We start from the raw sequence: 12,631 nt of genomic DNA on the forward strand, positions 1-12,631 counted from the left end.
TATTTAAAAGTTAAACAACCCGACTATAATTTTATCTTGTTTAGGCCATCTTCAGGGGAACAATACAAAGGGAGTGAAGTTACAAGATGTCTTTAAATATACAACTGCTGAACGTTAAATTTTTTTTTTAAGTTTTTATTTTTGTTTCCAAATTGTGCAATTGAACTTGCTGGTCCGTCGTCACGATTTAAAGAACAATTTTTTCAATAGATTTTTGAATCGCTTATGATTCACGAACATTTAAATGCGAAACATTTTTATTCAAGTTAATTGTAAACCTTCAAATTAAATAACGTGGCTTTTATTTCGTTGGAAATGCTCTAATTGTGGCTTCCAAGTCTTTTAATTTGGAGAATTTATTATGTTCATTAATCTTATTAAAAAGGTCTAGCGGTTAGTCTTATATTAGAACTTAAACAAGATCAGGGGATAGATCCATCCCAAACTTGTCTATATCTAATAATTTATCTTAAGTAGATTTTAATTGGCTCTGAATTTTTTGTATGGGTAAACACTGGCTTGCAACCTACACTTGATAATACATTGCCAAGCGCTTTGGAGACCACCGGGTAAAAAAGGAGAAACACTCTGTTTAAAAAGTCTTCGACAGGTGAAATTTTTGCCTTCTTTATAATTTTGCTAGAAAACTATAATAGATAGATCGATGAAACCAATTGCAACTATTAGTTATTTTACAATATCTTTCGTTATTTATATGTTTCGTCCGCCAAAAATTAATATTTGGGCGGGAACCGACAAAACTCATTTTTGACAACTTTTTAAATATTGGATCTACGGCACTGACTCGCGAATTTTTGAATTCACAATGGTCGATTCATATTTAGAAAGTGGAAAAATTATCCCTCTACAACCAACGGTTGAGAAGTTATCGCGTTTCCAAACTTTCGTCGAAACTAGGAAACACCTAAAATGCATCAAGCGATTATATATAAAGCAACTTCGACAGCAATCCAACAACATATATTCAATTAAAGGCTGGTTTAAAATTGTGGAAACAATTATTATAAACAAATTATATCGCAAATAGCTTTTTAAAAGCTTTAGCGTATAAAAAAGGATATGCTTTAAACCACTTGCCAAGTTGTTCTAGGATTTTTTTTAAACCGGCCTTAATTAAATATATTTTCAATGTTGTTGGATCGCTGTCGAAGTTGCGTTATTTATAATCGCTCGATGCATTTTAGGTGTTTCCTAGTTTCGACGAAAGTTTGTAAACGCGATAACTTCTCAACCGTTGGTTGTAGAGGGATATTTTTCCACTTTCTAAATATGAACTGACCATTGTGAATTCAAAAACGTGCGAGTCAGTGCCGTAGAACCTATATTTAAAAAGTTGTCAAAAATGGGTTTTGACGGTTCCCACCAAACTATTTATTTTTGGAGGACGAAACCGATAAATAACGAAAGATATTGGAAAATAAATAATAGTTGCATTTGGTTTCATCGATCTATATATTATAGTTTTCTAGCAGAATTATAAAGAGGGCAAAAATTTTACCTGTCGAAATTTTTTTAAACAGAGTGTACATGTATATGAATTTTCCCGATCTAATGAAGGTTAATGAAAGAATTTTTTAATCTAGTCTTATCAATTAGTTTAGTTCTTTACTTAAATGTTTATCATTATTACATATTATAAATGCGCGGTACACAAAACTCTTAAAGGCGCATATTTTTTGTGACATCCCTTACGAAAATGGAGGATCATAATTTGATCCAAATTTGATTTAATTTATTGGATCCAAATGTGATCAAAAATTGGACAGATTAAACAGGGATCCAATTACAGTTGGATCCAATTTGGTTTTTACTTTAAGAACTCTCGATAAAATTTAGGATCCAATTTATATCAAATTGGGATCCAAATTGGATCAAGTAAGGAAAAGGATAGATTTTATGAAATTTGAATGCCAATTGGATCCAATTTCGTAAATTGGGATCCAATATATATCACAATTTGATCCAATTTCCTAAGTTGGGATCCATAATGTATTACAATTTTATAGATATTGGAATCCAATGAGATTGGATCAAAGTGGGTTCCCATGAGATTGGATCAAATTGGGATCCAATGAGATTTGGAACCCGACTGGATCAAATGATATTTGGATCCGGTCGGTATCCAATGAGATTTGGATCCAGTTGGGATAGTAAGAGATTTGGATCCCGACTGGGACCAGAATTAAAAGTACGGACTCTGGACGGTAAGCAATACTTTGAAAAAAACGTAATTTTGATGACATGAATTATAATTTAATAACCTTAACAGCAGTTACTACACTTTCCACTTAACTGTGAGAATCACTCACATTGTAGCACATGTTACAATTAACCATAGCCAAAAGGACGAGAACTGTCAAACTTTGTGGAAAAATTATGCCAAGAAACAGTAAGAAACTATAAAGAAAAGCTAATCTTTAGGCCAAAAAGCTAGGAAACCCACAAAACCTGCCAAACGACGTCTACTTTGGCCTAAAATGAAGAAACTGACTAAAAAATGGCACGTGCATCACGTGCTCTCAGTGCTCAAAACGCGGTAAACGAAAATAATTTAGGTAAATAAAACAAAAATTAAAAAAAAATCAATGAATTATATCCCCACCCAAATCCCTTGTTTTTACCCCTGGTTCCGCTTAGATGGTAGATTAAATAAAACAAACAAATGTAATTGGCCAGAACCGAGTGACGCCAATGTAACTTTTTAGAAGGCTAACTATTAGAGACCCGACTAGAGTGTAGAAGGCAGGGAACAGACTTAAAATAAGACGACGCGTAAACCAAAACCACCCAAACGAGGCTACCTTTTATAGCATTTTTTACTAACCTTGGGCGTTACTGACTAATCCGCCAGTTTCAAATCAGCGCGTGGTCCATTGCAAAAAGCATTCTAGTTACATTCTGATTTCTATGCGGTAGAGTTTTATCGAAATGTTGCCAGTTGTTCGATAAATTTAACTATTGAAAAAAATATATATTTACTGAGATCGATATTGTTCTGGCGGTCTCGCCAGACATAAAAAGTAGTCATCTAATCTCCTATCGCCTTCTATAATTATGTTTATACCATTGAGTTAGGAATATTTACTCTAAATTCTTGAACACTCAATTGCTATCCGCTATGGTGTCTCGGTTGGGACCAATTTCTAGAAACACTTACGGCGGCTGCCATTTATCATTATACGGTGCCGTCATCTATTTTAGAAATAATATATTTAAGCCAACGGCTTAAGTTATTCTCAGTGTTTCTAACCGCTGGCGGTACATGTCGACACTGTACAAGATTCCATACACGATTCCAAGAAAGTGTCCCGGCGAAATATCAATTGGATCCAAATTTGATACAATTTTATTTGATCAAATTAATTTGAATCCTACTTAAGTTCAATTCTTAGTTAAAAGATTTTTTGGATCCAAATTTGATACAATTTTATTTGATCAAATTAATTTGGATCCTACTTGGATCCAATTCTTAGTTCAGATTTTTTTGGATCTAAAATTGATACAATTTTATTTGAAGAAATTAATTCGATCAAATTAATTCGGGTCCTACTTGGATCCAATTCTTAGTTCAGATTTTTTGGATCAAAATTGATACAATTTTATTTGAATAAATTAAATTGATCAAATTAATTTGGATCCAAATTTTATCCAATGCTATTTGATCAAAACAATATAGATCAAACTTGGATCCAATTCTTAGTTAAAAGATTTTTTTATCCAAATTTGATATAGTTTTATTTGATCAAATATATTTGGATGAAACTTGGATCCAATTCTTAGTTAAAAGTTTTTTTGATCTAAATTTGATATAATTTTATTTGATCAAACCTATTTGGATCTAAATTTGATAAAATTTTATTTGATCAAACCGATTTGGATAAAACTTGTATCCAATTCTTACTTAAAAGATTTTTTGGATCCAAATTTGATACAATTTTATTTTATCAAACCGATTTGGATAAAACGTGTATCCAATTCTTACTTAAAAGATTTTTTGGATCCAAATTTGATACAATTTTATTTGATCAAACCGATTTGGATAAAACTTGTATGCAATTCTTACTTAAAAGATTTTTTGGATCCAAATTTGATAAAATTTTATTTGATCAAATTAATTTGGATCCAAATTTGGATCCAATGCTATTGGATCAAACCAATTTTGATCAAAGGACATCGCACTTCTTCTATGGGATTTGGCTTTCAACTTTTTTTCAAATTTAAACATGTTGTTGGGCTTTATCAAAGGAGCAAAATTGTCCTTTGCCATTTTTTCCTAGCTCCTATAGTTTTTCCAGTATCAGCGGTCAAAAGTGGACGAAACTTAGTGTAATCTATTTGTTAAAAGAAGTTTCGGCCCATCGCTTAGCGCTCTATGTTTGCGCGTCGCTAGTCCGGGCTTACTATCAATAGAGGTTTCTTGCCGAAATTCCGGGTACTTCCCAAAACCGAGCGTCGAATCAAGGAGGATAGGAAGGGAGGCGAAGTAGGAGGGATAAACGCGCCAGTATCCTTGTAAGAAATTTAGCGCGCGCTCGGCGGAAAAATGGCGGCAAGATTGTGGCCGCTACGCTACGTGTTGCCGCCATTTTTCCGAAATTTTCGAGCCGAGCGCGCGCTAAACATCTTACAAGGATGATGCTGGCGCGTTCACACCTCCTACTTCGCCTCCCTTCCTATCCTCCTTGGTCGAATTCTGATCGCACGATGAACGAACTCAGTAGATAAATAGTTAAGTATTGAGTCTTAACTGTCGTGTGACCGTGACTTTAACCGACTATGTGCTGTATCGATAAATAAGTGTTTGATCTGTTGTTGAGTGACTGTTTCTTACCTATGAGCGAGTGTTGAATGTGGGATTCAACGAAACAGTTAATCATATATATTCTGATTTCTTTAGTATTTCTTTTATTTTATTATTGCTCATAAAATATTGAATAATTAATAATTCCACGTACGAAAATTCATCGAATAATAAGTTGCGAGAAAAGAAATAAAGGCGGGTTTATAAAGGAGCGAGAAAATCCAAAGAATCTTGTGCATGAAGCTGAAAGCTGATCGACGCTATCGGAAAAAGCTTTCGGAATCTGCCTCTGTGCAGTAAGCTACTGTTTACAAAAGCGCTTGTCGTACTGAGCCCGTTCCTGAACTTTACGTGATCACGTGGTTTGTTTAGAATAAATGGCAGCTACGAAAAAAAGTCGAAATATTGCTGTGCTGAATTAAATTTCTTTATTATTGCTTCAAAAACGAAAATTGCTAATTTTAAAAAAAATTAATTAATTAAATTAAAAAATGCAAGAAATCCACGAAGGTCATAAAAAGGCTTGCATTATTATTGGTTAAATACGACCACGTGATTTCAAGCGAGAGCCGAGACCCCAGAAAAACACGCGAGAATATCAAACGGAGTTTGATGCCGCCAGCGTCGGAATTCGGCGTAAGCTGTCTGCTACAGCAAGTAGGAAATTGGCTCTCGCTTCTTTGTAAACGCTTACGCGAGAGCCGACGCCGACGAAAACGTTTCGGTTTCTACAAAAAGCTTCGGCTTTTCGCTCGCTTATAAACCCGCCTAGTGTAAAAATCTTGGCAAGAAAACTCTATTGATAGTGAGCCCGGACTAGCGTCGCGCGAGCGTAGAGCGCTAACCGATGGGCCGTGACTCCTTTTAACAAATAGACTACACTAAGTTTTGTCCACTTTTGACCGCTGATACTGGACAAACTATAGGAGCTAGGGAAAAATGGCAATAGACAATTTTGCTCCTTTGATCAAGCTTAGCAACATGTTTCATTTTGAAAAAAATCTGTCGAAAGCCAAATCCCATAGAAGAAGTGCGATGTCCTTTCGATCCAGTTCTTAGTTAAAAGATTATTTTGGATCCAAATTTTATAAAGATTATTTGATCAAGAAATAGTTGATCCTTATTTGATCCCTTCAGGATATAGCTTGATACAAATTGGATCCAATGTCCAAAATTGGATCAAGTCATTTTCGTAAGGGATTGGATGACATGATTTGTCGTGTGGTGGCATTGACACTGAAAACGGTTTACATCAATACATCTAAATACGGTAACGAACCGTTGGCTTCATATTCATGGGTAAATTTAATACTTCCTTTAATGGAGTTTAAGTATTCTAAAAAACCGGGATAATGTCTTTTCATGTGTCCAATTAAAAGTGTCATCCATATATCTCACCCAAAATTATCTTTAAAACGGAGAGTTTAATAAAGCTATAATTTCAATTTTGTTCATAAATAGATCTGTTAGTAAGGGTGAGATTGGGGAACCCATTGCTTGTCCAACTTGTCACGAATTTTGTTTATAAAACATGTCGTTACACTTACAAAAATTAATTAACCAAACAATTTCTGGTTAGGTCAATTATATCCGGTACTACAATGAGGGCTGTTTTTTTTATCAACGAAGCGTTAACGGAAAACCTCCAAAGTTTTGTCAATTAGGACACTAGTCAAAGGAGACTAAAGTAGAGTCATAATTCAATTGCAAATGTTTTAGTATGTCTACAAATTCGTATGACTTGCTATCGCCAAATTTATTGTTTTTGGCTAAATAACCATAATTTCTAACAATATGTCTACCTATTTTGTAGCTGGTCGAATTGATATTTGATCTTATTGGTCTAAATTTAAGAGTTGGTTTATGGCTTTTTGGTGTGGCATAAGAACGTTGTAAAACATAGTAAGTTAGAATTCGGGCTTCTGGTGGTTTTTAAGTCAGGGATATGCAATTTTTAACTACAGTTTTTACAGCATTGTTTTTTTCTCGGTAGGGTCCTTTTTGATCAATGAGTACGTGGTGTGTTTAAGAGTTCAGATTAACCTTGATCGAAGTCAGTTTTGTAGAGATTTACTGTACAACCTCCTCAGTCAGCTTTACAGATAACAACGTTGTTGTTTTTTATCAAGTTTGTTAGCGCGGTTCTTTGGTTACGAAAGATTTAAAAAATTCTACTCAAATTTGAACAATGAATTTTTACACTCTGATCTAATATGCTCATTTTTGTTATCCGGTACGTTATTAATACCTTCTTCTATTGAAGCTATCAAATCATCTATATCTATTTTTAGCAGTCGTGGCAAAGTTTATTCCTAAAATCAAAATCGCACTTTTAGTCTAGCTTAGAGAATAAGAAGATTTATTTACCACTTTGGAGTTATTTGTAAGTTTATAATGCATACGAGAGAGGGAAGGCACTGTTTGTGGAACCAGGGAATTAAATTTAGGGTATTACTAGCAGATCTATTTCTGAACAAAATTTAAATTATAGTTTTATTAAACTATCCGTTTAAAGTAGAATTGTGTGTGAGATATATGGATGACACTTTTGGCAGGAGTGAATCACAAAGGAGTCTGGTTCGCTACCTTTCCCTGTACTACGGTCAGTGGGATTCTGTGACGTTGTAACTCGCGCGAAAAAAAAGCGCCATCTCGTGACAAAAAGCAAAAACCGCGAAAAAGAGGGAGCTACTCCCGAGGCATGCTGGGTATTTCTAAAATGGCTGGTCTGGAGCGTACAGTGTGTTTTCGTCTTAATAACAAATCAACTCAATGTAATTTCTATCTTCAAAATACGGTTTTAAAGAAAGAAAAATCAGTCGGGTGCAATTTTAAAGTAACTAAAAAAATATTTAAAAACGTTTCAACAGATACAGACGGTTTGAAAATTCTTAAACCATTAAAAGAAAATCCTACGCCTTTGATATTGTCAGCTGTTGAACCTAACAAGCCTGTTGTTAAGGATGCCAAAACTCAGTGCTACATTTTACCATCTCTAAAAGACATTCCTCAAGTTGAAGTGCATTCTGTTCATACACAGTGTAACTTAATATTAGAAGAAACAACCAAACGAAAACCTCCAAGTGAAGTGTTTGACAGTATATCAGCTAGAATCATGCCAGAAAAAGCCAAAACATCCGACTGTGCTTTACAAACTATTCCAATGAATACTAAAATTGATTTCTCAAATTCTAAACCAGTCATAAGAAAAGTTATTGAAATTCTAAAGACACCCAAATACTCAAATTTAACTTTCAAGGTAATTTTTTTTCAATTAAGATTTAAGGTCTATATTTTGTAATATTTAATGTCTTTGAATAAATCTTTTTATTTACCAATGAGATTTAAAGAACTGAAATTAATTTTGATTAATTTTTCAGGTAAAGAAACTCATCAGGGGTGAATTTGCCATAGAAATAACTTCTCCAAAAGTATGTGGAATATTTGATGATGAACGTGACCCTTTAAGCGTTACAATTAGTGAAACTGGAAAAGTGTGCGTGTCAGTGGTTTTTAAAGCGGATAAAATTGGTAATATCGTAAATTGTGGCATTGTAGATGGAAAAAAAAACTTAAAGAAAATATAGACCTCTTGCTCTTCAATTCAGGCTCTTACAATATCGTATTTTGCTCTGGTTTAAAAGCCGCTAGCAATGAGCTACAGTTAACTAATCTTAACAATCCTAAGCTATTGAAATTAACAACTCCAACTCTAAGATTTCAATCTATTGACTGTTCAGTATTATTTAAAAAAATTGCCCCAGTTAAAGGTGAAAATTATTTGGCCAAGTGTGAAAATTGTCAGTCTTTGCAAAGAAATATTTCTAGGATCCTGAAACGAAAAAGTGAAGAAACACCAACAAGGAAGTTAAAGCGTATACGAATAAGTAGCACAGGCTATCAATTTCAAAGTTAACACCTAAAAGTAGAAGAACACGATTAAGTTAAGCCCAAAGTGCACGTAGATTTTTGGCTGATAAAGTTAAAAAGCTGGAGGCTGTTATTAAAGAAAAAGATGTCACTCTAAATGAAGATCAATCAGCTGAGATGAAAAAACTAGTAGCCACGATAAATTCCAAAACCCCTGAGAAGGTAGATGAACTAATAGCTGTAACTTGCAATGGTCTATCATCCAGTGGCGAAGCGTTAAAGAAAATTTGGAATAGAGACTCAGCGATACAACACAATGACGATACGAGAAAAATTTTTGAAGATCAAATGAGATGTAGAACTGGCTCAAAACAGAACCGGTGGAATACGATAACATATAGGATAGCGTTGGCCATCTACACCCGTAGCAAAGCTGCTTTTGATGCTATTCGTGATTTCAATATTTTACAGCTTCCCAGTATCGATACTTTAAGAGTTAAAGCAAAAAAATATGATAATGATCCCGGTATTGATTTTGACTACATGAAAGACCAAGCCGAAAAATATGAAAAGTTTAAAGACGAAAAAAAAAAACAAAAGGAGAAAAAGTGCCTATTGGTGAAGGTATTATTGTATTTGACGAAGTAAAGGTTATAGATCAAGTTATTTGGAATTCGAAGTCCCATGCTTTCATGGGCTTAGAGATGACCGAAGAAGAACATCCAAGCTTACGTGATATTTTTTCAAATGTTAACAAGAAAACACCAACACCTGCCCAATATGTAATGCAATTTTTGTGGCGAGATATGACTTCTAACTTCGAGGTAATTGGACCAAACTATACCTCAAGTCATTATGTTAATATTTTCTTTAGTATGACGTGTCTGTATGAAGTTCTCAGAGATTTTGAACAGTTCGGTTTTAAAATTATTGGCTTAGTTTGTGATGGAGCAGCTTCAAACCTCTCGCTAATTAAACTAACCATGGGCTGTAAAGGGGCCTTTGGCTATAAAAAAGAGGGAAAGTTTTATGACTTTAATATTGAACCTAAATTTAAACACCCATTTTCCCCCGGAAGACATATATACTGGATCACATGTCCCACTCACGATTGTAAAAATCACATTGGACAATTGTACGCTTCTCGCAAAGATGGACCAAAGAAATTTGTTCGTAACGGGTCTGAATTTGGGTGGAAACAATTAGAAGATCTGTACGAGAGAGAGGAAGAGAGAGAGTAAAAAAAGGGATTATGCGCTCCGTACCTAGGCTATTAAAGAGTTACATAATTAGAGGCAATTGGACAAAATTAAGTGTTCGACCCTCAAAAATTATGCAGCAACCTGAAGTATTAGCAGAATTACTTGACTTCTATGAATCCCAGGCTGGTCAGAAAGAAAGTCAATCAAGTGCTTTGGAATGTTACTGCTACTTAAACGCATGCAATAAAATATACGAAAAGGTTTTTTTAAATAAGGAGAAAATTGAAAATGAAGATTCAGAAATTTTGAAATCCATAAGAAAAGGGTACATATTTTTCGAGAAGTGACTCATTGAAATTTTAAATGGTAATCCTAAATTTCAACCAAATAAATCTACCCATTTAATGAAACCTGAAGTATCAGATGCTAGGAATAACCTTTTCTTTTCCTCGTTATATTTAAATATCAATTCAGAACTCCATTTTTCGATTAAGCCGTTTTCTCGCAAAAGATTTACCCTTTTAAAAATAAAATTGATCAGAAATATTTTCAGTCTGATTCTATTTATTCTAGCCAACGTCTTACTGGAAGAAGTAAACTTATTCGATTGTATTTCTTACGATTAATTAAGAAAATTAATGGCATATTATTGAAAACGGAGCGTAAAATAAAATTTTATAAAGAAAACTATTTTGATTGTGAAGCTATTTTTTTTAAATCAGAATTTAAAAGCGTTTCGTGTCGGCTTTCTCGTTGTAGGCCTGAACATGTTGGGCATTAATTATCTATGGTTGGCTCCAAAAGGAGTTTTATGCGAAAACTTCAGTTTTGGAGACCTTGTGAGAGGTCAATGGCTTCACGAATTTCCAGAAAATATTTGATAATGTATTTCGTGCTAAGAACAGTGCAAAGTTAATTTTTATAAAAATGTTTAATATGAGTACTACGTTTAAAAGTGACTAATAAATTGGATTACAAGTTTATTAATGATACTATTATTATTAGCTTCACCTTCTTCTATCAAATGCAAGTGCTGAGCCATTTTTGATTACAATGACACTTTAACGGATTTAATAAGTTCTGCTCAAAATCCATTGTGAATCGTCATAAACTTAATTTTTTAGTTAACTCATATGTCATAAGATTTAAAATTTATTAATAATTTCCAATACGTAAACAGTTGGTTGTTTTTAAAAACCGTAAAAACATTATATATTATTTTCTGACTTTTTCTGAAACCTACTGAAATTGTTGATTATTATAAATTTTTGTAAAAGATACGTGTACTTACATTCTATTTATTTTAAAATAATAAGGGCAGCCTTTTGGGAAAATAATAAATAAGAAATTGTTGTTCACAGTCTCCTTAATTGAGTAGATCTCAGATGTAAAATTCCCATTCGCAATTTCAATGAACATTAGTTTCGTTAGAGAAAAATAAGCGATATTGTGTCGGGATACTTCTGTTAAATAGTTATCTTCCATTTCAGAAATTTTTAAAGATGTTTGAACATATTCTGGGAAATAATTCTGAAAAAGGGTTATTTCAATTTTATTAAATTTTTAGATTTCAATAATACGCTTTTGTAGTCTTTATAACTCTGTAGTGATTCCTGTTCTTATTTATCACAATGATAAAAGACATCATTTACTTTTAAAATGTGTATTAAAACATTAATTATTTCTAATGGCAAACGTTTTTCAAAAGAATGTTGCATTAAAAATAATGCTACATAGTGTCAATACTGGATATATCGGTGCACCTTTGGTATAATCATGAATGCCCTGCGCAAGCGTACACAGCCTGGATGGCTGACGAAACAGCCATGGGCAGCAAGCGAATTCAACTGCTGACAGTCACATCTCAGAAGTGAGCCACCCAACCCTTAAAAGGCTATTTTTTCCCCAGAAGACAACCAACCTAATTAGAAAAGGGAGACACGAAGCTCTTTAGCAAAGGCACCAAAGGGTGGGACAACGGGCACATCTCGTCCCAGCAAATGGGTGAGGGCCCTCATACCAAGTCCCACCGCCGCATAGCGGTAAATCGAAGCCAGTGATTCTAAGCCCAGTTTTCGGAAACCTAAATAAATTTTATCCAAGTTATGCGAAATAGTAAAAATTTTATTTTTTTTTGAAATTATTTAATATTGTATTATTTCGAAAACAAACAAAAATAATTCCAATTGGGCTTAAGAGAGACTCTATAGTGCCCAATATTTGTTAGGTCTTTGTTTTGTTAAACTCATATATTTTAATTGCTCATTTAGCGTAGAAAATTTCACATTCATTATAAAATATCCGAAACCTTTTCCATACTCTGGTAAAACTTATGGCGTGGAACCAAAAAAAGGCAGTAAAATATATATTTGTCATCATTAAAATGTCAAGGAAGACTATCGTCAAGCCGAAAGCTAGTGAATAGCAAAATTTACATTAGATCTTTTAATCGCTTTCTACGAATCGAAAGAAGCGCTTGTTTAGGAAAAGACGAAGGTCAGATTGTTGTTTATGGGCACTTCCCTTCTTTCCGCGGTCGCAGTCACCCTCCCCCCTGTTTCTCAATGCCTCTCTCTCGCCCTGTCTCACCCACTCCTTTGATGAACCGCTTCCCGCCTTTCGAAGTTTCAATTGTGTGGTAAGGGCAATCTTTGGTCGGGTTTCAGCTATACGCGCCATACACGTGGTCCACAAAAGCCACGTGCTTCACTTTATTATTAAAGCTAATTGCGCACTA

The sequence above is a fragment of the Leiobunum rupestre genome, chromosome 2 (genome assembly GCF_980474605.1).
Source record: "Leiobunum rupestre chromosome 2, qqLeiRupe1.1.hap1, whole genome shotgun sequence".
Classification (NCBI taxonomy): Eukaryota; Metazoa; Arthropoda; class Arachnida; order Opiliones; family Sclerosomatidae; genus Leiobunum; species Leiobunum rupestre.